This window comes from Sturnira hondurensis, unplaced genomic scaffold (assembly GCF_014824575.4).
Source record: "Sturnira hondurensis isolate 20B ecotype Veracruz unplaced genomic scaffold, ASM1482457v3 Scaffold0007208, whole genome shotgun sequence".
In the NCBI taxonomy this organism is placed as follows: Eukaryota; Metazoa; Chordata; class Mammalia; order Chiroptera; family Phyllostomidae; genus Sturnira; species Sturnira hondurensis.
Window position 1 is genome coordinate 3,990,071 of NW_028079839.1, and position 24,756 is coordinate 4,014,826.

Consider the following 24,756-nt stretch of genomic DNA (forward strand, 5'->3'; position numbering starts at 1 on the left):
GTGCCCCTCTGGGGATACATGAAATCGGCGAGGATTTCTGTGTGCTCTGGCCCTGCTTCCAGAGCTGGTGCCGTGGCTGCCGCTCACCCCGGCTCTGGCACCCTGATTGTTCCAGAGCCACCAGAATAACCTGGCTATTCAGCTCCAGTCTCTTTAGGAGACCTACAGCAAAGTGACAGCCTGTACCGTTGGCACCATCGATGCCACGGGTTTCTCCTGGCCAGGACCCAGTTTTCATGACATTGCCCAGCAGGTCACCTGAGCCGTGGGGACCTGCAGCTCCTGAAGGCCTTGGGTGGACAGGCTTCTATGTTTGTTTTGCCTTTAGTGGTGGCAAAGGCATGTGGTCCTCTAGCTGGACCCCCAAAATGTGGCAATTATTAGAGCCCATCTAGAACAGTCCTGCAAATCTCCACAGGGGACGGGCAGACTGCCGGTGGTCACCACTGTCTTATCTGTCACAGGAGGGGCTGTCGGTTTCTTGGGTCAGCAGCAGACTTGGGCGTTACATCATTCTAGCACTTTCTGCAAATGGGTTCTCTGAGGGAGAAAGTTCCAATCTGCACACAGAACGCCAGACCGCACACACACACACACACGCACACACACACACGCACATATGCACACCCACACACACTGGAGACAAGGTCTGGGAATCAGACACACTGAAGACATTGAGACCCACCCTGTCCCTGGTCATACTCAGGAGCCCCTCCTCCACTTCCTCATTCTTGACTACCTGTAAGGCAGACGTGCTTTGCTGGGTTTTCAGAAACCGTGATTGTGCTTATTGTGCAACATCAGGAGAGATTTCAAACAAAATAACCTAGAAAAAGTGGTCACTGAGAGCCAGCAGGCTGTGCAGTTCTGCCGGAGAGAAATCCCCAAAGTCCTGACACAGGACTGAGTGGACAGGATCGTGAGAGCCCAAACACCTTCGCAGCCCTGAGTTCCTGACTCCACGCTCTGCTCCTTGGCTGTGGCTCCGTGTCCCAGCGTGGCCGACGGCCCCAAATGCCTGATGACTCATGGGGCAGAGCCGAGTATGGAGGCAGACCCCTTGGCACCAGGGCCAGAGCTGGCAGCCCACGGGCAGATAAGCTGGCACTCAGGACACCCTCCCCGGACAGGAAGGTGCCACTCTGGGCTGCCGCTGCTGCTGCCGCTGGGGGAGAGGGCGCTGGGGTGGGGGCAGGCGAGGACTGAAGGCGTCTGGGAGTGACTCCGCCTTGTCTGTCCCAGTCCAGAAACTCTGCACCCCCGGCCACCCCATCCATCAATGGCTGGTTAGTGTAGGGACTCGAAGGAGCAGGCAGCTCAGCCATGGTGGGCACAACTTCAGACCAGGAACGAAAAGGGTAAGAGTGAGTGGTGGGGAGAGGAAGAGACCACCCACACCCCTGTAGCAGAAGACGGGGCAGAGGGGACCCCCAGGTCAAACAGAGCGGCAGCAGCATGTACAGACAGCCGGTCACTTTGAGTGACAGACTTTGTTCCCCAGACCAGTTTCAGGTTTCCAGAAAAGCTGGGCAGGGAGTGTGGCGAGAAGCCACGTGCCCTCGGCCCCCACCCCCCTCTCAGCCTCCCGACTAGGTCCCTGCAGTGTTCCTAAGAGCAGATGAGCCAATACCGGTCTAATATTATCAACTACAGCCCAGAGTTTCCATCACAGTCCCTTTCCGTGTGGTCTCTTCCATGGGTCTGACAAAGGCACATGTCACGTGTGCCACTCCAGTGTGTTTTCACTGCCCGGGGTGCCCTATGCTCTGCCCCTCCCCCACCTCCTTTCCCATCAGAGCCCCAGCCAGCCCTGATGGTGACTTGAACCCGGTCGGAGTACCGACGGCACAGCAGGGACAGTTGGATGCCCTATCACAGTGTGTCCCATCTCATAGCCAGCTCGGAGGGGTTACCAAGCCCGTCCCTGTTCTACAGAGAAGGACCCTGCACGCAGCATGTGTGACTTGCCCTAGGTCACACGGCTGGTGATGGGCAGAAAGGGGATTGCTGTCTGGCCCGAAGCACTGGCTCTTCCCACCGCTTGAAGGAGCACACGTGTGTTCAAGGGCGTGCGAGAAGGCAGCCGTCTCCTGTCCTGTACCTGCGGCCAAGGTGGAAGGTCAGGTCAGAATTGTTCCCGCTAACACCTCACAGGGCAGATCACCCATGGACGGGGGACGCCCCGTCCATGCAGACCTGACGTCAGGACGCCTAAACAGCTGGCTGTGCCCTGGAGCATTGTCCTGGCATCAGACCCCAGTCACCCCCTCACAAAGAGGCGCTAGGTCGCCCCACTCTGCAGGGGCGCGTGGGGTGGGCCACGGTGGTTCTGAGCCCGAGGGCCGGGTGTCTGGAGATCTGGGACCAGGGCCTGCAGGGGCTGCGCCCAGCCCGGCCACACTGCTGTGTCACGCTGGCGTTGGGAAGCCAGAAGTGGTCCCAGGTAGAGCCAGTCACTGACCACCTCGGGGCCTCACTTGCCAAGGTTTTGGGGGGTCCTCCTGACCCCGAGTTCTCTCTCAATCTGCAGTCCTCACGTGCGGAAGTGCACACGCCACGAATCTACCTCAAAGGCTGAAAACGCTGATTCTTCCCCGGAGGAGCCTCTGCGTGTGACCTGAGGCTCATGGGCCTGGGCTGGCCGCTGGCTGTCATAACTGCCACCGCAGCAGGACGGTGAAGCAGGCTGGGCAGAGCAAGACCTGCAGGGACACCAGGCCATCTGCCCCCACCTCCTCTGGCCAGGGCCAGCTTGCTGTCTGACTCGGCAGGCCACTGCCCCCCACCAAGCTGCTGTCCCCAGGACAGAGGTGGGCACTGCCAGGTCCAGCCAGCGCACAGAGGGTGGTCTGGCCAGTGCACAGTTGTGGAAGGAGCCCCTGTCCTGAGCCCAGTTCGTGGGGAGACACGCGAGGTCCTTCCCAGGAGGGCATCCCTCCAGCTGCTGACCCAGCCGACCGCTCACGCGTCGACTGGCCGGTGCTGAGCTGGGCCGGCGGTGCCAGGAGGGGCTGGACCGCCTTCCTGGTGGCTCCTTCCGGTGTTGGGTGCAGGCCTCTGCCGGCCGGTTTGGGAAGTAGCCGGACTCTGAAGAACGGCGGGCCCTCCTCACCGGCCGGCCAGTGCTCGGAGCCCCGGGAATCACTCCCAGCCTGCCTCTGCGGGCCCTCAAGTGGAGGACGCCTTGTTTAGGAGAACACACAGCAGTCCCGAGTCCCGGCGTCAGGTATGAACCCCGCCTTCGAGGCAGATCCATCGCTGTCCCCTCACTTGGTCCCCCACGGTCCCTTGGTCCGATTCTGCGTGGCTCCCAGCAGCCCTGACAGCCTTTCAGAGCCAAAAGCGGACACCCTGATCGTGCCCAGGGGGGCTGACCTGCTCGGCCCTCAGGAAACTCACGTGTCCTGTGTGCTTCTGTTTCCTGAGTGACGGCCACAACAGTGCCGTGAAGAAGCCCTCACAGCCCGTGTGAGGACAGGGGACTGTCCTCGACCCCCAGAGGGCTGCTGACACTTGGAGCAGCCAGCCCGAGAGAACAGGGACCAGAAAGGAAGCTCGGGAGGGAGGCAGGTGCTTGGGGCAGGAAGGGAGCCACCAGCACCGTGGCCCGCAGTCCTCCCAGCAGGAGGGTGGCCCACCTGGGCTGTCCCGTGTGGCCCCAGAGGGGCAAGTCACAGGTGGGGGCCGCATGCTTCCAGTCAAGCATTTATAGAGAATATGCCTCCCCTGGGCAACGACAGAGGGTCTAGGCCTCCGGCGATGACGCAGTGAAGGGCACACCCGTGTGAAGAACTGTGATGTGCTTGTGCAACAAGGACCACTGTGCGAGGCGTGAGAGGAGGGACTTCCTCCCCTTGAGGCGACGGCTGCTCACGGCTCTGTCAGAGCCTGTCCTCGAGCTCCTGGCGTCCCGCAGGATGGTGGCAGGGGGACAGAGTTTTAGGCGACAGGGAACGTTTCCAATGCACTGATCAGCCTTGTTCAAGGGCTTGAGAGCATTTGTGTGCTGGTGTCATGAGGGGGCACCAAGACCAGCAGATGTGACCAGGGACCCTGAGACCCCCTTTTCCAAGGATTGTGCTAGGTGCGGCCTGAGGGGAGGAAGCTCTGGGCTTGACCCCAGTCTCCGACGGGACAGTTGTCCCCTCCATGGTCTAACCCTACTCCCGCCCCCCTGGGAGATCCTCCCTGGGACCCCCGAAGGCCGTTCCCCAGAGCTCCAGACAGCCCCGTGGCAGCCGGGGCGCTCTGCGAGCCCCGTGCTCTCCAGCCTCGGGCCGCGTGCGGGGCCGGGCGCTCGGCCACCTCCTGCGCTGGTGGCTCTGGGGTTCGTGTGGAATGAAACGACACCCGTTCTTCTCCCACTTTCTCATCGGCAGCTGGAAGATCCCGTTACACTGACTCCACAGAGCTGCTGAGCCGGCTAAACGCAGGCCGGCGGGGTCCAGGGTGCCCATTAACATGGACTCGAAGGGGCCCACTGGGCGTGTCTCCTTGTGACACGCGTGTGGGACACATGTGCTGAAAAGGATGTCGTTCCCCTGAAGTCCGAGTTTGAGCAGGCACCCTGTATTTTCAGCAGCCCGATCTGGTGACCCTAATTAAACCACACGCGGCCCTCAGCGCAGTGCCTGACATGGGGGTGGCCCCGTGTTGGCGTTGCTGGGAGTGACTATCGCTGATGGACAGTCCTTGCTCCTCAGCCTGAGCTGCTCCGGGTCCGGGGCGGGAGCCGCGTCCTGTCAACATCGGCGTCTCTCCCTGCGGCCTAGAGGGAGGGGTCTCAGTCGAACTCCACGGACTGTGCCTCTGCGTGCAGGGCACACAAAGCCCAGAACTGTGGACGCCGCAAAAGTCAAGCCATTTTAACGAGCGGCTCCCCAGCCTCACCCCTATCCCTGTCCGGAATGTACCCCCAGCCCCTCGCCCCAAACCCACTCCACCAGGGAACGCTTTGTCCCTCCCAGCATCCCCACAATGTCGCTTCCTCAAGGACAACCTCTAGTCTCCCAGGACAGGGCAGATCCCCGAGTCTGGCGCCGCTGCAGCCCCTCCCCCTCTCAGAGCCCATGTCATTGTTTGCGATGAAGTAACTGCGGGTGTGATGCCGCCGCTGACGGTGGCCCCGTCTCCCTGCCCCCTCTGCAGTCTTGTTGAGATCACAGACCACCCCACTGCTGTGTGCCCCAGGGACCCTGGCACTGAGCACAGGCTGGGTACCCCGGGAAGGTGGCCAGATGAAGAAACATGCGCTCAGCCGCCGTTAGTGGCCCCTCTGTGCCACAGGCAGTCCAAGTGGCCTCCCTGTCCCCGCACCAGGAGCTTCTGGTTCCTGCTCAGGCCACGTGCTCGGAGCTGCAGGGAGAGCCTGTCCTACAGGGCCCCCCTCCCCGGGCTCCTAGGAAGTCGCTTATTTCTGAAGGCTCTCGTCTCAGGCTCCAGTTGCCACAGGCCTAAGTCGGGAGGGGGTGGTGCAGGCCTTCTTCCCCTTAACCACCCCTGAGGGGAGGTGTGGAGAGTCAGCCACCGCCCACTGAGTGGCCTCCCAATGCCACAGGGGCCCAAGGAGGGCCGGGCTCCAGGCCAAGCTTGGGTGGGTGGCTGGGTGGTCCTCAGTGTTAAGGCCCTGGGCATGAGCCCCTCTCCTGTGGGACATGTTCCCGTGCTCACGCCTGAGGTGCTGTCACAGGGAGGTTTCTGGTATCTGTCCCCCAAGTCCTGGCACCCAAGCCTTCCCTGCCTCCCAGTATGAGAGAGCCACCCTCATCCTCAGAAAGGTCCCCGCCGGGATGACACTGGTCATGCAAACCCCTGACACTTTCTCAAGGGCTTTTAAAAGATCTGAATGTCCTCTTGTTGATTCTGTCATTGTTAAGATGGGGACACTTTTGTCTTCAAGGGGACAGCGGAAGGCCACGTGGAAGGGCGTTCCTTATTCAAGCACTGAATGCAGGAGAGGCTTCCAGAAGCCTGGGCGTTCTGCACGGTGTCTCTGCAGGCATCTGCCGTGGCAAGTCCGTCTTCGAAGGACCTTTCAGGACCTCACACGCTCTCCTCGCCCGAAGTCCCACAGCTCCTCGACTCCACGGCCATGGCCCCTAGACCTGTGACCGCGACTCGGAAGTTGGGCACTGAGGAGGCAGGAGCCCGTCCCGGAGTGCCGTGATGCTGAGCGGCCCTCTCTGCGTTTGGAAACTGGGCACCAGGAGGCAGGCACTTAGGGTGCCATCCCAGGACCCCTGAGAGGACAACAGGGTCAGTGAGCTTGTGTCCAGATCCTCTGGTCCCCACCCAGGGCCTTCTCCACCAGTAACGGACCTCTCCCCTGCGGCCCAGGGCTGCCCAGCAGGCCTATTGGTCTGAGAATCTCTGTGCCGCCGGCCCCTTCTGTCCGTTGTTGCACTCAGTGCCCCGGCAGCTGTCCGGGTAGCTGCCCAGAGCGCCCACAAGGTGACCAGCAAAGAGCAGCATCCGTCCATCCAGGTGACTGAGTGAGGAAGCCCCCGGTGACGGCCCTCACTTGCGTGCATACACAGGGGCTCACGCAGACCCTCGCTGCCTGTGGCAAGGAGCAGTTTTGGGGGCCTCTGGCTGTACCCCTCTGCACTTGGGAGCAGCTCGTGAAAGAAGCTGCCTCCAGAGTTGCTGCTGTGAGCCCCGCGCCCCCTGTGTGCATCCCCTCCTTGGCATGTTACAGGGGATGTGTGAGCGGCCCAGGGCCCTTTAGACACCAGGCCGGGAGTTGCCCCTTGGAGGAGGCCCTCCCGTCCAGGCACCGGCGTGGGGAGGGCTCGAAGGGGATCTCACGGAATGGAAGCCCGAGCCGGGCCTGACGGGGGCCGGGGACTGGGGAGGGAACAGAACCGAGCTTCCAGGTCTGCATAGGGCTTCCACGAGACACCGCCTGGGTGTTTTTTTAAGTCCGAGATGTTTGCAGTGAAGATCCCTCATCACCAGATCTAACAGCAATGCCTCTTGTTTCCGACCATAGGTGTGTTTCTGAGAAACTCTGTGGGAAGGGGTTTTTAAAAAACAAATTATATTTTTCCAGGTCCTTGGGGAGCTTTCTCTTTCAAAAAATTTCAGCAAGAAACTTCTCCCTTAGAATGGAGAATCCTGTTGTAACGCCAATGACCAGCCTACTAAATTCAAATAAACCCCAGTTTATCCGGAATAGCAAAGAGCGCTTAATCGAATATTCATGAGAGTATGGAATTGCCACGGAGACCCTGTGTTGGTCGCCAATTTTCATAAGAACAGAGCAAAATACAAGAAAACACGTTTCCCGATGAAGTCACTCTGAGGTGATGCCCACCACTTTCCTTGGTCACCCGACGGCGTCTAGAGACTGGGTGTTTCGGAGTCCCCCGAGCTCCTCCGTCCCTCCTCCTGGCTCAGGCCCGAGCTCCCAGGAAGGGATTCGGCTGAAGCTCCTGATCCCAGGACGGGACCCGGGAGGTTTGCTTTTGACGTGGGTCGTTCTTTTTTCCCCTTTGCCTTCTTCTCTGTTTCAGAAACAATCGAGGCGCAGAGTAGACACACTGTTTATGTCCTAGAAATGCACCGTTGACAGCGTCTGCGCAGGTAGGTCTCCTTTGCAGAAAGCCCATCCAATTCAGACAAATAAAGCAAGATTTAGCTGTTCCTCGCTGCTTGCTGTCTAATGGGGTGTGGGAAAGGCCAGCAATTCTGGAATAAGCCACGCTTCCAGACACTGCCTGCCCTGGGAAGACACGGGGATCCCCATTGCCCATAACTACGAGGGAAATGACTCGTTTCAAAAGCGGAGTGTGCAGCCTCCCCCCAGTCCCAGAGCCCAGCCTCTCCCCGTGCTGGCGCCCAGATACCCCGCTCCCACGCTGCCGGCCTGCACCTGGCTAACACGCTGCAGCCCAAGGTCTTGGTGCTCTGAAACCTGTTCGCCTCCCCACGGTTCCGCAGAAGTGCTTCCCCGAAGAGTCCCGCGCCCGGGCATCCCTACTTAAACAAATAAGGGTAGCTGCCTTCTGCCATTCACAATTCAACAGTCCTCCTAAATTAATTTCCCCAAAAGTAATTCAAATAAAAGCTTGGTTGCCACCACTCCTTTCTGAGGCACAAGATTGAATAAGGCATCTGAATAAAAATGTGTATTACAGCCTTCTTTAATATTTAAGCATGACATTCATTGATTTGTTTCTTGTTTTCTGCAAACCTTGACAACATGATAAAATAAATCATAAGAACAAAATATAGTGGTAACATCTTTTATGGACTTCACAGAGTCATCAATCTCAAGCTGAGAGTGAATTATCAGTACAGCAAAAAGATCTATGTTTTTAGGGCTCCAACGGTACGCTGGCTGCAGGTTTTTCGCAAGCAAACTCCAGGCGAGTGAGTGATAAGCATCATTATTATTTTCTGAGAGTCTGGTTTATGGTGTGTTGCAGAGGTGTTGGCATATATGGTTCGGAAGCAAAGGTTTGATCAATTCTAAGCAGACGTCTACTAACATATAAAAAAATATAACAAGGCTTCCTGCTGAGCCGCCGTACGTTCCCACCACCCGTGTCAGCGAGACAAGCCGCGGATTGCGGCTCTGATTATATTTAATACAGAATTAACCTTTCTTCCCGTGACAGACTGTGCATGAAACATAGTGAAACCGCGGCTGTTTAGACACCTTCCCCGTTTTGTTTGTGTGTCGATTTCTAGCAGCATCACTGCCAACACAAAAGCAAAACGGAAACAGAAACCCGGGGCTGTCGCGTCACGGCCACCTCTCGGGTGTGCCGCAGGCTCTTCTGCGTGGAAGGGAGCGCCCCCTCCCCCCGCCCCTGCTGCCTGGAGCTGGTGCCTGCTGACCCTGAGGACAATGGGCCAGCCGGGCCCGGGACACTGATCACACAAAGTTTTTAAAAAATTATCAGGGCCTGAAAGGTGGAGGTCGTGTCCACACCGCAGGCTGTCAGCGATGCAGGGACCTTGGCTGGCGACCCAGCTGCTCGTGCACCTGCCCTGGGGGCATCCGGTCCTGTGGAAACACCTGAACCCGTGTACTCCACTGGCTGCTTTCCTTAACTTTTAGGATTATGTTCATGCCGCCAAAGTGCGATTTCCCTTTTTTTAATAAAAGCCACGATCCCTTCCCTGTGATTGCTGGCCCTCGATGGGGCTTAAATTTTTAAGGGAAAATCACCTATGAGGGACCTGCTGGCTGCGTAGACGCTGACTGCGAGGAAGTACAAGGACACTATTCAGCAAGGTCACCCAGAGTCAGTCCCAAGCATGTCACAGCCCTGGTAATGCAGGGGGTCGCCTACAAACCAGAAACGACATTCCAGAAGCACCCCGGCCTTGGTGGGCTTTCCCGAGCTGTCTACCTGGAAAACAGGTGGACGGGAGCTGTCGGGGCGGGGGCTCCAGTCTTGCATTGTGGGGCAAATACAGAGACGTTTTCAGACGAGCAGAATATATGTGGTTTCCCACAATGCTTTGCACCCCATAAATACCACCCCCCTTCTTTGCAACTCCATGAAATACGACGCCAAGGTCCACTAAAGCGCAGCTGCCGTTTCGTTGGTCTCCCACCCCAGGCGCACCCTCACCTACATGGCGGACACTGTTCATCACCCTCGCGGTTTACTCAAGTCAGTTACACCATTCTAAAATATCTCCTCTCCCAGGCACAGTGCCTTATTACCACCTACTTTTAGTAAAATTATACTCCCGCTCCCTCTCGTTGAGTCCCTGTAACTCATGGAGAGATTTTTTTCTCTCTTCTTTTCGTTATTCTAACCAATTAAAGTCCCTGTGATTTTCTTTACTCGGCCTAAGAGAAATGCTGTCGGTATTACGGCTGGTTTGACATTTTGGTTTTCCGTTTGTTAAATTTTATTAGCCGTATTGGAAATGCGAAGTGCAGGGTCTGTGCAGCCCTGCTGCTCTTGGGAGGGGTCACGCACGGAGAGGGGTGGCACGTGTGTCCCCTGGAAACCTTGTGGCATCTGCATTTCAATGAGGACATGGGGTCAGCTCAGGTGCTAAGGCCACAGAGGCAGTTGGGAGAGAAACCAGGCTTTCACCGAAAACGAGAAGCAAGGGATGGCCCAGGGATCCCCAGCTGGGGGTGGGGGGTGGCGCTGCTTCGTGGCGGTCCCTGGTCTTTAAGGTCATTAGGAAATAAAGCCTCTGGCCGTTGGGAGCCCACTCTCGTTGCCAAAACTGACCACCATGTGGGTACAGGCCTCATTGAATTGGCCGAGAAGCCAGATATGACTCAATTTACCTATAAACACACTAGTTTATTTGACTGTTTTCAGGTTCCAAATCAGAAACCAGGAAATAGCAAAGGGATCGCCTTGCATGCACGACTAGCTAGCCCCTGCCAGCTAGCCCCCAACACGCAGCAGCCCCCCCACCGCTGAGGCTGGCGGGGCGGACCGCCGAGGCCCTGAACTGGAGAAGTCTGCTCCCCCCACCCCGGGGCCCCACGTGACTCCAACCTCCTCCACGCGCTTTCCTAGGATGCCCGCCTACCCTCCCTGAGGTGTGGTTAATCTGCAGAGGGAAGCCGGAGTGGCGGGTGTTGGTCCTGTTGTTCTAGGGAATAGGTCATTGAGAATGTTCTAGAATGTTCACTCCAGGGTCATGGACTGTGTTCCCTGGGTTCGTCTTCTGGGTTCACAGGAGGTGCTCCACAGATGCCTGTGGCATGAATGAACCCCTCTAGTCAAAGGGCCTGGAGTGTTCGCTGGCTGCCAGCCACTGTGCCTCAGTGTTCTCACCTGTGAAATGGAGCTAGGAACAGCAGTGCCTCAGAGGGCTGCCGCGGGACAGAGAATATGAACATAGTGTTTTTATGGGCACATGTGTGCGTGCAGGCACGTGTGTGCGCAGGGAGAGGCAGACGGACACACAGCGAGAGGAGAGAGGGAACGGCCCACAGCCTGCTCTCAGAGAAAGGACATGCGGTTCAGCGTGTTTTGCGTGAGCGCTTCCCATTGCAGGTTAGCACAGCTGGCCGAGCTGCTCAGCCTCGAGGGCCCCTGCAGACCCCAGCGAGGCCAATTCTCTGTCCCTAGAGAACTCACGGAGGACATCCAGGGTCCGGACCAGGCCAGCGTGTCTCCTTCACTTCCTGTGTTTGACCATGCCGTGCCAGAGGACCTTTCGAGAGCTCCACGCTGAGAGTCCCGATTTCACAGGGAAGGAATCTGCAAGAACCGTTAATCCTGCATGCGAACTATATATTAGGGATTTTTCTTTCTGAATACCAATATATTATTCTTGCAGAAAAAGCACCCTTCTGAGGCGGTAGCCTGAAAAAGCAGGCCTAATATCACATCAATATTCACTTAATAAAGGAGGAGACGCACATTGCTTACCCCCTTTTCGGATCTGGTCACCCCAGCTCTCGGTTGTGATGGGAAGAGGTGGCCAGCGCGTCTCTGCCTTGCGAGTCATTTAATTAAGCGAAGAAAGCATGCTATTCATTTCATTTCTGTATATGTTAATGCTAAAAACTAATAGAAAACAGCCAGTAAATTGTCGCCTGCATATATTGGACACAGCCACAATCACTCCGGCAGAGAAGACATAATAAAAGAAGAAATTTTAATAGTAACCTATTCCATTTATTCTCTTGGGCTTCTGCTCCAAGGTACTGTAGAAATTAACAATTACTTCTTCTCATTGTTTTTGATGATCTTTTTCTATTACGCTCCTATCCGACTTAAAATAAAAAATAATTTAAAATTACTTTTTTTATTCAATTTTATGGCGCCCTGAGATTTAGATGGCAGGCAGGAGGAGGAATGGAGAACAATCAGAAAGGGACCCAGACAGCTCGTGGAGGACACGCCAGTCACTCGTGCGGCTGACACGACCTTGATTTCAGCTCAGAAATCCACGGGATGTAAACAATTACCTACACCTCCCTGTACTGACGCTCGCGTCTGCCTGGTGTTCTGGACGCCTGGCACGGGGTGCCTCTCAACAGCGGAGAGAGCTCCTCTCTATAAAGCAATTAGCTCGGTTGATTTGGCAAACTGTCTAAGGGTTCTGCCAGAATGCTTGGGGGAATCTAACATGCTAAAATGTCCTCCGATTTATGGACATGCCACCGTGTTGAAAAAGTGGGCCGTCAATAAGCAGCTTTCGTGTGAACTCTGGGACCTTCTTGTAAGTGCAGGGATGAGGAGGTCCCTGGCCTGGCTGGGATGAAGGAGACTGATTTTATCTCATGAAGAGTCCATTTGTCCTTTGTTTTGGCAGACATGCAATCAAGACGATGCTTTGTCAAAACGGGAAGTCCGTCCCGGCGGAATCTCCTCAGAGCCACCCGGAGACACTGGGGCTTTCTGAGTTCAAGTCGGCTTTGGTTTCCTACTGTCCCTCTCCTGGTCTCCATGGAGACCTGCCAGCTCCTGGCCCTGGGAGGTGAAGCCCATGCCATGGACCCTCCCTCGCCCCTTTCCCGTGATTGACTCCGCAGCGCCGCACGTTCCCCCCGGCCCCCGCCATCCTGGGAAACACGGCCATCCGGTGAACACGCAGGCTGACCCTCACGAGTGTGCTGTCTTCTAAGAGTTCCGTTCACCGTTGCTGCGCATTAAGGTCCCCACAAACTCAGCCACTTAAGTCAACGCACGGCCGGACCCCTGTGTGTCAGGAGTCCAGCCGTGGCTCAGCTGGGACCCCAACCTAGGGTCAGCGAGACTGCAGGCATCAGAGGTCAGGGCCTGCTCATGTGGTTGTTGGTGAAATTCGGTTCCTTGTGGTTGTAGGACTGAGGTCCCACTCTCCCGCTGGTGGTCGGTCAGAGCACCGTGCCCTACTGGGACCTTCTCCAACACCACTACACCTCACTTCCTCCTCTGCCTGCCACAGTGAAAGAGTTCAGAATTCTGGCACTTTATCAATGCAGAGCAATTATCTGGAAATTTATCTATAATTTGGCTTAAATGCCTGGGATTTTCAGAGACATGAATCCATCCAAAAGCAACGAGTGCCGGTTCTGTGGTTTCTAACACGACCTTGGGGAGTGAGGTTAACGTGCTCCATCTTGCACAGCCCAGCTCTGCTCGGAGCAAACCTTTGTTCAGATCCTTGTGACAAGCCTGGCAGAGGGCACCTCACAGAGGAGACTGTCAGGAAACCCTGCCCCTGAGCTGGAGTGCCTGTGTCCAGCTCGGGGTCCACAGGCTGGGCTGGAAGATGGGTGGACGTCGGCGTGTGGCTCTGCTCTGCAGAGCGGAGCTCCGGATGGGGTCCGGATAGGTTAGTCTGTCCTTGCCCTGCGCCTGTCCCCTTGTGGGGCCCCCCAGCTCGGCCCTGTGGGTGTCTAGGAGGGCTCGCTTCTCAGCTTGTACCCACAGGCCTGCATTTGCAATCTCAGGCATTTGGAGCCGGCTGCTACCCTTGCCCCTGGCCTGCTTCCTCCGCGTTCCTGGGACGATGGGTGCTCCTTGCTCAGGCTGTCCTTGACTTTGTGAGTGTGTCACTCTACACGGGGAAAGGGGCATCACTGGCGTGATTGAGTGAGAGGTCTGGAGGGGAGAGGGTCCTGACTCAGCTGGGTGGGACCTGCTGACCCCACCAGGGTCCTCACAGGAAGGAGGCAGGCCCAGATGAGAAGTGGGGGACAGGAGGCGGGAAGCAAGAGTTTGAAGTGACGCGGGGAAGGGGCTGAGAGCCACGGGTGCGGGCACGTCTGGAGGCTGGAAAAGGCAAGACACAGACTCTCGCTGGGGCTTCTGGAAGGAATGAGCTGGAGATTCGCCTGCGGAGACTCTTGGGCTTCCAGCCCCCAGAATTGCAAGGCACTGTGTGTGTACACCTGGTTTTGAGCCGCTAAATATGTGCCCATTGGTTAAGCAGCCACAGGGAACCAAGAGAGAGGGACAGACAGCCCCCGACAGTCCAGGCTCTTCTGTCGGCAGAGGCCACACTGGTGAGAGGTGGGCTGGGCTCGGGACCCAGAGCTTCTTCCTCAGAGCCCAGGACACGCCACGGCTGGACCTCGGCTGAAACGCAGTCTCCCAAGAGTCGAGAATTGCAGCCGTGCCCTGAGGGTGGACCTGTGAGCCCCAGAGGGCTGGAGCCGAACAGCCGAGGTGTGGGCCAGCACCGAAGTCCTTGTACCCCTGCTGGGGGGAGGGGTAATTCCCCAGGATGCTTCCATTTGTTTAGAGGACAAGGCACCTGACAAAGTTTGTCTGCCCCAAATGACGCATTTTAAAAAATCTGAAAGACTAACGTGCTGATATATTCGTTTTGTAATTCAGTCAAGAGACATCGCTAAGATGACAGAATCACGAATAGACAGTTAGATGCATTATTTAAATTAAAAAGGTGGCCGGTGGAAACAGTATCAATGGCGATTTCACACGCAGGGACAATGGGGCGAGGTTGATGCTGGCACCCAGCTGCCCGGGGACCCAAGTCACTGCTAAAGTATTGAAGGGTCCCACAGAGCTTGGTCAATAGCCGGAAATGCTCCTGTCCCTTCCCCACTGCCCCCACCATGTGACCTGTCCCCTCCCCCCGGGCTGGAGTCTCCAGGCTGCACAAGCAGGCCGACGCCGGGCAGGGCAGGGCAGCAGCAGAGTGCCCCCCAGCCCCCGGCGGCACCCACTCAGGCAGGTGGGTGGGAATCCCTGCTGCAACCCTGTGCACACGATGCCCTCGGGACGACGCCTTTCCCATCCACTTCCCTTTCTTTTTGTCCCTTTTTAAGGTAAGCACTGTGCCCGGTGAGCCGAGCAGGAGACAGTGAGGCCCGAGATCAGGCGCCCCGCAGAGCAGGGCCCGGCGTGTCCTGTGCTGAACACCAGCCAGCGTCACACCTGCTTGTGAAGCGTTCCGGTCAAACATCCCTCCTAGTTCAAAGGACACCAGGGCTAATGGTGGCTCACAGGCCCATTGTGACTGAGGGTAGAATGCCTTCCAGCTTTTGCTTGGCTCTCCTTTGTCCCAAAGAGCCCTGTTTTTTGTAGAAAATAAAGGCTGCATCTCCACATCCAGAAAAAGCTACCTGTGTAAGCCACGGGCCACAGTCTTCTGGGGAACCTACCAGAACCTTCTAACGGGGTACAATGGGAGAGGAAAGGGCATGTTGAGGACGTGGCTGGGCTGGGATGTGGCAGGTGCAGGTTTGCCACTGAGGAGGAGCTCTGGTGTCAAAGGTCATCTTCCCTCCGCCGTGAAGGACTGGGACAGCAACACCAGACGCTGCCGGGGCTGCTGCACGGCGGGGGGGGGGGGGCCTGCAGCTCCGCTGACCTGGGGCAGCCTGGGAACGGCCACGGAGCCGAGGGGGGCTCCCTCCCAGGCACCCCAGCTCGAGTTTGCTGAGAAGCACGAGGCCGATTCTCCTCCATTTGTGGCGTCCTGGTTCCCCTGCGAAAACTCCACGATGGGAACGGGTAAGCAGTGTGCAAACTCGGCAGCCTGCTGGGCTGTGTTAAGGTGCCTAGCACACCATGTCCACATGACGCGCCTCACGTCGTGTTTCTGATTATATCTAATGATATGAAATTAGCCTTTCCCGATGTAACATATTGCCTGCAACACTGTGTGAACTGAAGAGACCCCTTCCTACTTTTCCGTGGTAATAGAAGGACTCACGTGGTGACCGAAATTTCCAGCCATTTTCTTGCATTTGCAAAACAGTAGGAAAGTGGTAATTCTTCTCTGAAGCCAGCCAGCACCAGGCACACTGTGGTGGGCTCTGGCACCCGAGGTGATCGCTCGGAGCCCCCAGGACTGGAAGGCTCAGCACTTCCTGGCTGTGGACCACGGCCACTCTGTCCTGCGGTGTGGCTCCCAATGACGTGACAATGGGCTCAGCTGGCAACAGGCCACACCTCGTGCACTCACGGCCACTCAGGGGTCAAGTGGGGGGACTCTGGCCACTTCAGGGTGAGGCCTCGGCTGCATCTGCCCTGGGAGCCAGGCAGGCTGAGGAATGAAGGCTAAAAAGGACAGCGGGGGCACTGAGGGAGCCCTTCCACGTGCAAGAGATGGGCACCCACACCGTGGGGGCACGGGTGCTCGGTTATCACAGCTCCGGACTGTGGTTCACTCCCATCCTGACTTTGCTATCTCCTCTCACTGCCCCAAGAGTTCAAGTATGAAGTTATGACCTGTGTGTGGCTAGGCTGACAGAGACCGGGGACAGCAGGTCCCGCTGCTGGGACCAAAGTCAGCTGGGACTCTACTTCCTCTGTGCTTCTCTTTTCTCTGCCTCTGGCCGTCTGCAAATCCTAATATACCTTCACTGAGTGAACGGGAAAGCTGGGAAGACCCCACTGGCATTGTGGCTCCACAGAACATAACACAGCAGGGGCCAGCCGGTGGGCCCTGTGCGGCAAAGGTGAGGACATCTAAACAGGTGACACACATCAGGCCCGGCCTCGCTGCGGGGCTCTGCAGAACCCAGCCCTCTGAGGGATCTGGGACTGAAAGCTGGGAGGGGAACAGGAAGTCCACACCTCAGACGGCGGGGGCGGGGCCAGCAGCCAGGAAGGCCAAGGTGTTCTCAGGGATGGGCCAGAGCGGACAGTCCTAGCCCCACGACTTAATGGGAAGAAAAGCATGGACCTATTTCCCAAAATAGCAAACCCAGGAAAATGTATTGTCAGTGCGATTCAACAGAAGCAAAAGCTCTCTATTTATCTTCCTTCAGGAAACAGCTAGAGAGACTATTACTAGGAACTGGGCATCAAAGTCTGGTGTGTTGATGAAGCAGAATCATGGAGTTGACAAAGGAAGTGTTGTATTTCATCTTCCAGAAAAGAACACAAGAAAACAAAGCTATGAGCCATGGGGACAAATTTTCACTTTCACATATGCCACTGTGCAGGTCCCCAGCAGGACACCAGACGCCTCCAGGTGACCCAGGTGACGGAGAACAGGCTAGAAGTGCCAGCCCTGCGACAATTAAGAAAACAATGGTGTGATTTCAAATATACATGGGAGGGGTAGATTTCTTTCCATATCTGTTACTAAACCCTTGGTTCACTATGTGAAAAAAATAAAGCCAGATCCTTATCTCATCTCTCACAACAAATACATTCCAAATGAAGTAAGTAACCAACTGAAAAATAATATCTAAGAACAAGTAATAAATACACACAGTTCGTGCAAGAAAAGCCTTTACAACCATGGAACCTAAATAAGGAAACCAGAGAAATGACTGGAGATCTGTCTGAACAAAAATGAGAGAAGGAACCAGAGGAGAAGGGCCCAACGCACAGGTAAACTGAAAAACCGCGGACAGAAGACGTTTGCCAGCTCTGTCTCTAGCGGATGGCTCTCATCCTTGAGATAAAGAGAGCGCCCGAGAGCCAATACGAAAGGAGTGGATGTCCGCACGGGAAAGGGCAGGTGACATGGCCAATTACAAAGGAGAGTGTCACCAGCCGTGCACTAGGGAGTGAGCACACGGCCCTTTGGGGGCACAGGTGCACGATCCCAGGGCTCCTGCGGGTCGCGCTTGTCGTTCTGTCAGGGCCCACTGGTTGGTTTGTTCTGCTTTCCTTTTCGATGGCAATGGGGCCCTCATTCACCAGGCAGAAGGGACGGGCACACGCTTGTGTTGCTGGGTGGAAAGTTAGCTTGGGAAATCGTGCTTGGGATCAAAAACCCAGCAATGCCTCCAAACTTTGGTTAAAATGTGCATAGTCTTTGACCCTGCCATTCCGTTTCTAGGGATTTCTCCGAAGGGAAACTATGACAAGTTCAAAAATTATGTACTAATCCAGTGCCACATGGTATTATGTACACAATCAGAGGTTTACAAGTGATTTGAATCAGGGCCACAGGTCCCTGAGCACCCCAAAGTGAGAGCAGCGATATTTCCCTCTCAGACACACGGAGGGGGGTGGGGCTCATGGGACAAGCTGTGCCCTCAGCCTGGCCCAGAGCTCCTGAGCACCGCTGACGTCATCATGGTCATTGGCCATGAAGTTGTGGGTGCCGCTGACATGTTGGAGAAATACTTGTATTCACCTGGGGAAATTCGAGAAACAGTAAATGTGGGGAAAGCAAGCTGCGTAACAACAACGACAGAAAACTCCTATTTTTGAAAAGAAAAATATATATGAGAATGTGTCATAAACATTCTGAAAAGAAATAACACAAAGTGTTAATAGCATCTATGTATGGGTTCTGGGAATATACAGTAATCTTTTTATTCACCATTTTCTGCATTTTCTTATTTATCCACAATGATTATATATTTCTGGGATAATAAAACAAAGTATCTTAACTGTGAAGGCTGCGTAGAAACAGGAACAATATTTGTGTTGCGACAGAAAAGTGAGAAAGAGATCCGCGTGGCACACTCACCAATTTTAACCTTGTTGGTGCCCGAGCGTGTGCGCAGAGGGTCTGGGCAACACGACGCGATGGAAACAGAGGGGCTCCTTTCCTGCACCCCGATCCTGGCACGCTCCTGCCCCAGTCCCCCTGCCCTGCTGATGGTCACGGGGACGCCAGCACGTGAACCCACCTCAGGTGCGGGGCCCCTGCCTGACCCGGGACTGTCTGCCACAGTGGCCCAAGCCCATTGCCTCCGTGGCCTTCTCTGTGGAAGGCAGGCCTCACTGAAGGCCTGTCCACTCAGAGAACACCGGGGGGAACTGCAGACAGTGTGTGGGGTCTGCACAGTGCCTACCCGCCCAGGGGCCATCACCTCATCTGGTTCTAGCCTGGCCTTAAGGGAGCAGCAGGCCGCACTCGGGCGCAGAGAAGGACGGGTGGCAACTTTTCCCACAGTTGGGCTTGCTTGATTGACAGCCCTTCTACACCGAGTGACACGCATGCTGTGTCACAAGACCCTGGATCCGGACCCCACACTGGCTGGGATGGGCTTGGGGGAGGAGGACATCGGTCTTGTTTATGCTGGGGTGGAGGTTTCATTCTCTGTTATGCCCACACACAGCATTTTTCAACACATGCACTGATGCTCCACGGGCAGACGCCGCTGCAGACACAGTTGTCCCAGCTCAGGGGCCTCCTGCCGAGAACGGCCACCTGCCCTTAATGCTGACTGCGGGCAGCAACCCACCATGGTGTCGGCACTGGGGCGGAGACCGAGAGCTGCTTCGGGAGGCTGGTGACAGCCACAGTGTGACAGGAAGGAACGCTGGCTCCGGGGTCCCTTGGGGAAGAGCCGTCCTCACTCGCTGCACTGGCTCCCTGATGTGTCGTGGGCGCCGATCCCGCCTTTTCTGTTTATCCATCAGTCTGGATTTTTCAGGGTCTGAGCACTACATTTTAATACTTGGTTTTATGTAATAGCTTTTATGTTTCTCTGAAGAGGGATCCTGAGGCCACAGCAAAGGTCAAAGTTGACCACGCACCAAGAATGTCAGAGGCCCTGCTCTGGGGAGCCCTGAGCGTAGAGCCCCGGGGATCGGGAGCTTCAGGTTGTAAACTAGGCAAAATAGAGGTTTTCCAAAGGAACCGTGGTCATTCTGTCCCCCTAGCTTCCTACATGGAAGCTGCAACTTCGACTCGGCCCCAGCGCTCGGTGCCAGGAATTGGAGATGAAAGGCAGCCGCGTGGAACCCGGCCAACCACAACCCAGCCTCGGAGCCGGCAGAGAGAAGACACAGAGCTGGAAACCACGCAGAGGGCTTTGTTGTTGTGGTGACTTTGGCTGCTGTGAGCAAACGCAGGCTTTAGGCCACTCAGGGTCACACAGAAGCAAAGATCCAGGACTATTTGTTTGGGAGCCAGAGATATGCGGAGAATCTGCCAAGATCATGCTTCTGGCTGGCACCGGGGGGTAACGACCCAGAACTGACTGCTTTGGACAGTGAAAACCCCGGGCAGAGAGCTGATGTGCTGAGTGGTTCAAACCGAGCTGGGCTCTCCCTGAGCCTGGGACCAAAGGCACCCGAGGCCCAAGGCGGTGGCCTTCTCCTCCTCTCCCATGTGGCCTGTTCTACACAGGGCCTTACCCAAGAAATGGCCCAGGAAAGAGGTCAGCCCGTTGGAGGAAAAGACGGGGCTGTTGGGTTGCTGTGAGAGCCAATGCTTTCTGGCGGCAAACCTGCCACAGGGACACCTAAACCTCAAGCAGAGCTGGGGTCCCAGTGTCTCTAAGTCTGACTCTCGCAAGAGGAAGTGGCTGCCGCTAGCCCTTCACTCGGCACAGAGGCTGTGACCCCCTGCTGCCCAGCCCCCGTTTGAGAGTAACCCCTACCTTTGCATTTCGAGGGTATCAAGAGATATCTCAAATCAGTTAAAAAAATCCACAGAAAGGCGAACAGGATGTAACCCTGGCTCAAACGTCAAGCCCTGGAGCCAACGTAGCTGCTCCGCTCCCAGCAACATTCGTGTCCTGGGGTCGCCCCTGGGATTGTGTCCGAGGCAAAAAGCTAAGGGAATTTTAGGGAAGCTCTTATAAAGAAGTAAACAATGCTGGCCAAAATAGGGTTGCCTATAGCAGAGTTATGTGAATTTGACCTTGAGGTTGGATAAAAGCTAGATAGAAAAAAACAATCTGTTTAAAAACATTGGAAACCAATAACAACAGCTAGGGCTTGAGGGGATGAGGTCTCGAGGGAAGGGAGAGGATGGGCGTGAGCTCTCGGATCACTTTTACCCATTGGGCTACCAGCCAACAGACAGCCCAGAAAGTAGAGACGGAGGGAAGTGGCGCCCCGAAGGGTTTCAGCGGGCTGCGGAGACAACCACCGGGGCACGGCACTGCAGGAAGCAAGGGGCGAAGGGCCTTGTGGAAAGGGACGCCCTGAGAAGCAAGCACCCAATTCCCACAGGGCGATCGTCAGTGCTGAGCAATGAAAGCAGACCCATGACAGAGGGAGAGAAGCTCCGAGGGAAGCGTCTGCTACAAGGCTTACAAGCTAACCTAGGATTTGGGCCCAACCAGGGTCCGGTGCTGGAGAATCAGAGGCTGATGTTCAGAGCCCACTGAGGAGGCGGGGCCTGGCAAGCCCTGAGGGTTCTCAGCTGCAGTTACTGAAGGACTCCAGCCCAGGAGCGGGGGGGGGGGGGGGGGGGGGGGGGGGGGGGGCAAACCACAAAGAGGTCACCCCTCCCAGAGCTGGAAGCCCAGCCCAGACCAGCAGGGTTGAGGTCACCCTCTATAGCCCCCTCCCCAGGAAGAAAATGAGGCCTTCAGCATTTTTATACAAAGTTTTGGCATTCAATGAAAAAATTATCAGGCAAGACAAGCAATGGAGATAAGTTATGGAAAATCAAAAGAAGAGAATATGGACATGCTCTCAGGGGATCTAGGTGTTGAGTAATCAGACATGAACTTGAATTATAATGAGCCTATATAATAAAGTAAATGAAAAATGGAGAATTGCATCAGAGCGCTGGAATCCATAAGGAAGCGTCAGTGAAAAATACAACATAGGACTTAAGAACCAAATCAACTGACTTAGCTGAAGATTAGTCCCAGCCACAAGAGGATCAATGACCCGGAAGACAGGTCAACGTGCAGCACCCAGAGGTGGCACAGAGAGGTGACCACGGAGCAGAGGCGACCACGGAGCAGAGCCGGCCGCAGAAGAGCCGTGTGGACCAAGCAGGAGTCTCGTGTGCGCGGCTGAGAAATGAGGACAAAACGTCTTTTGAAGAGATTTGGGGTCAGAGTTTTCCAACTCTGACTAAAGGATTTCAAAATGTTCTATAAACCCCCAAAGGATAAACACAAAAACCACTTCAGACTAAAACTGAAAATTAAGACAGAATGAAATCTTAAGAGTAGAAGTGGCCAAAGGAAAAAAAACAGTAAGATAAACAGCTATCTTTTCCAAAGGAATGAAAGAAACCAAAAGACAATGGAGAGAAATCTTTAACATGCCAAATAAGCCCATTTGGCGAGTCATGATCATTGAAGTACCCCTCGAACAGGAAGAGAGCATGAAGTTTGAAAAATGACAGTACATCCATCCCCACTAGGATGCCACCGTAAAGAAAGATTGGAGCAAATTATTCAGAAAAAAATGAGAAAACGTCCTAAACTGATTTACAATAACACGGGAAGAAAAAAATCCTCCGACAGCAGAGATAAGGAGGTCAGTCTGAGGACCAGGGACCCTTGGAAACAGCAGTGACAATGGCCTCAAGGGTTCCAAGTGCACAGAGAACTGAGCACAAAACAGCAGGGGCGTGGAGGAGGGCGGGGTGAGGGCGGGGCTGCTGGGGTCAGGGTCCTCGCCTTGTCAGAGACGGGGCCTGAGGCCTGACTTGGGGCAGCCTCCTGAGGGATGTGCACCCCACCCAGGCCCTCCGTCATCTCTAGAGACACCATGACAAGGAAAGTAGAGCTCACAAGCCAACAGAAGGCAAAAAGTCAAAAATGAATAACGTGTCATTAAATCGGCGGATATCAGGATGGAAAAAATAGAGGAACCAAAGGCCAGAGAGCGAGAGGTCAAATATGATCCCTGCACATCAAACTCTGCATTCGATGGAAACAGTAAATACACCAACAAGAGACTAATAATATTACGTGTGGGATGAATGTTTTCAACCACTTTTTACGGATGTTCTAATGGAGTCGTGTCCTAACTCTACGCGGGCACAAATATACAGACGCTGCTTATTTTGTACTTAAGGACACAGCCACGTTGGAGGTAGAAGGGTGAAAAGTGATCCCCTGCAAACGCCGGCCCCCGAACTCACTCACCTGTGTTCAGAAGGTGTGTCCTGGGGACCGAACAGAGCCATGATGTGAGGACTGAGGGGGCACAGCAGGAATGGGAAAGGATTCTCACTCACCCCACCGAACAGAAGGGCGAACCAGCCTGAAATAAAAGTAAAATCACCGAAATGTGCAAGTTTAGTTAGGGCTTTTAACACACGTCCCTCAGCGGAAGGTAGAATAAGCAAAAAATAATAATAATAATAATTCCTTTACGGAGATTTTAAAAATCACAAATGACAAATTTGACCCATTTGACACAGAACACCACACGCACTGACTACAGGGGCACTTTATTCCCAAGCGCACAGAGCACATCTTTAAAATAGGGTGCCCGGTGCATCACAAAGCCGACCTCGACGGATCCCAAAGGACCGGACTTCACAGACTGTGTGCCATGATCACAGTAGAATTAAGCTAGAAATCAGTAGCAAGATAACCAGAAATTCCTTCCTAATTATTTGCAAAGTCATCAATACAATTCTAAATAATACATGAACAAAGAAGAAGCCATAATAAAAATTAGAAAATATTTTGGACTGAAAAATAATAAAACAAGATTTATTAAAAGTTACAAATAAAGCAGTTGCCTAGAACAATATAACTTGAAATGCATGTATCATAAATATGAAAAGTCTGAAAAGTTATGATTTAGGTCAAAGGCACCTAAACTTTTTAGTCTTGGGATGTCTGTGAGTCTTAAAAATTATTGCGGATCCCAAAGAAGTTTTGTTTACGTGGGTAATATTCATTGACATTTACCATATTCTAAATTAAAACTGAAACATTTTAAAATATTAACTGATTTTAAAATAAAAATCATACATTTATTCCACATCAACATAGATAACATTATTTTAGGAAAATATATATTTTCTGAAGCAAAATATTTGGTGAAGGGCTAGCATCGCTTTGCATTTTTGAACATTTCTGTCAAGTCTAGCTTAATGAAAGATGGCTGGACTCTCATATTTGCAGCTGCATTTAATCCGTTGTGATACTTTGTGCTGGTTGGCATCTATAAAAAAGGTCTCACTGCACACGGACACAGAGCTAGCGAAGGGAGGTCCTGTAACAGCCTTGGGTGACTGAGCGTGGTTTTCTTTGATATTACCCCAAAATTTGGCAGGCGTGGTTCCTTAAAGGCTAACTGCCGTGTGGAATCAGAATCTACGTGACAGCGTTTCTCTGCTCTGTCACCGTAAGGGGCCAGGGCCTGTCTTCCACGTCGAGTGGACCTTCGCTCCCACACAATTTCATGACGTGATGTGATGTCACTTGGAAAGGGTGGGTTTACTGGATTATGAAAATCCTCCAAGCCCTGACACATCTTCATACAAATGTATGTATTGATATCTCCACGGGTCTTATCATAAAAGCGTCACAGTGTTGGAAGGCTGTCCAGGTCACCGCCGGCGCAGCCACCCTTCCCAGTTCTCTCGGGTCTCTCCCAATATCAGCACCCCGATCCCTGCCGCCCAGGTCTCTGCATGGTGGAGCAACGCTGGGTGAACGCAAGGCCTCCCAACTCCTCCATTTTGCTCAAAAGCCTGAATTTTAGCATTGGCCACAAATACTCTGTTATTGCTCTTGAAATGACAGGTGTGGTTGACTCTTCTTTTGAAAATGTCTGCTAAATACCCACGTTGGAATCTCCTTCACTTGCCTGTCAGTCATTTTTTCAAGTGAAAGTCTTAACCCGTGAAAAGAGTGACCAGTTCCCTTCACCTCGATCCCAGACACACTGCCACCTGAGTCCGTCTCTGGACCTCACTGCTCACCCTCCTGGCATACAGGAGGTTAGAAGCAAAACTAATATTTTTGGCCGATCATCAAATACATTTTTAAGTGAAACTCGCATTTGGCTTGCAAGTTGATGGCATTAGAAAATAGAATGGGTACGGACACAGTCTGGTGCTACCACGCTTTTCAGCCAGGGCCACAGTCTCGCTCACCATTGCTCTTACCCCATCCGCGCAAATGATGACACAGCAGAAAGGGGTGTAAATATTGTATGTGGTCGTCTTATTAATTTCCTAATAATTATTAGGAAATTATTTTTGACCTTGTGAAGCCCTTCAGTG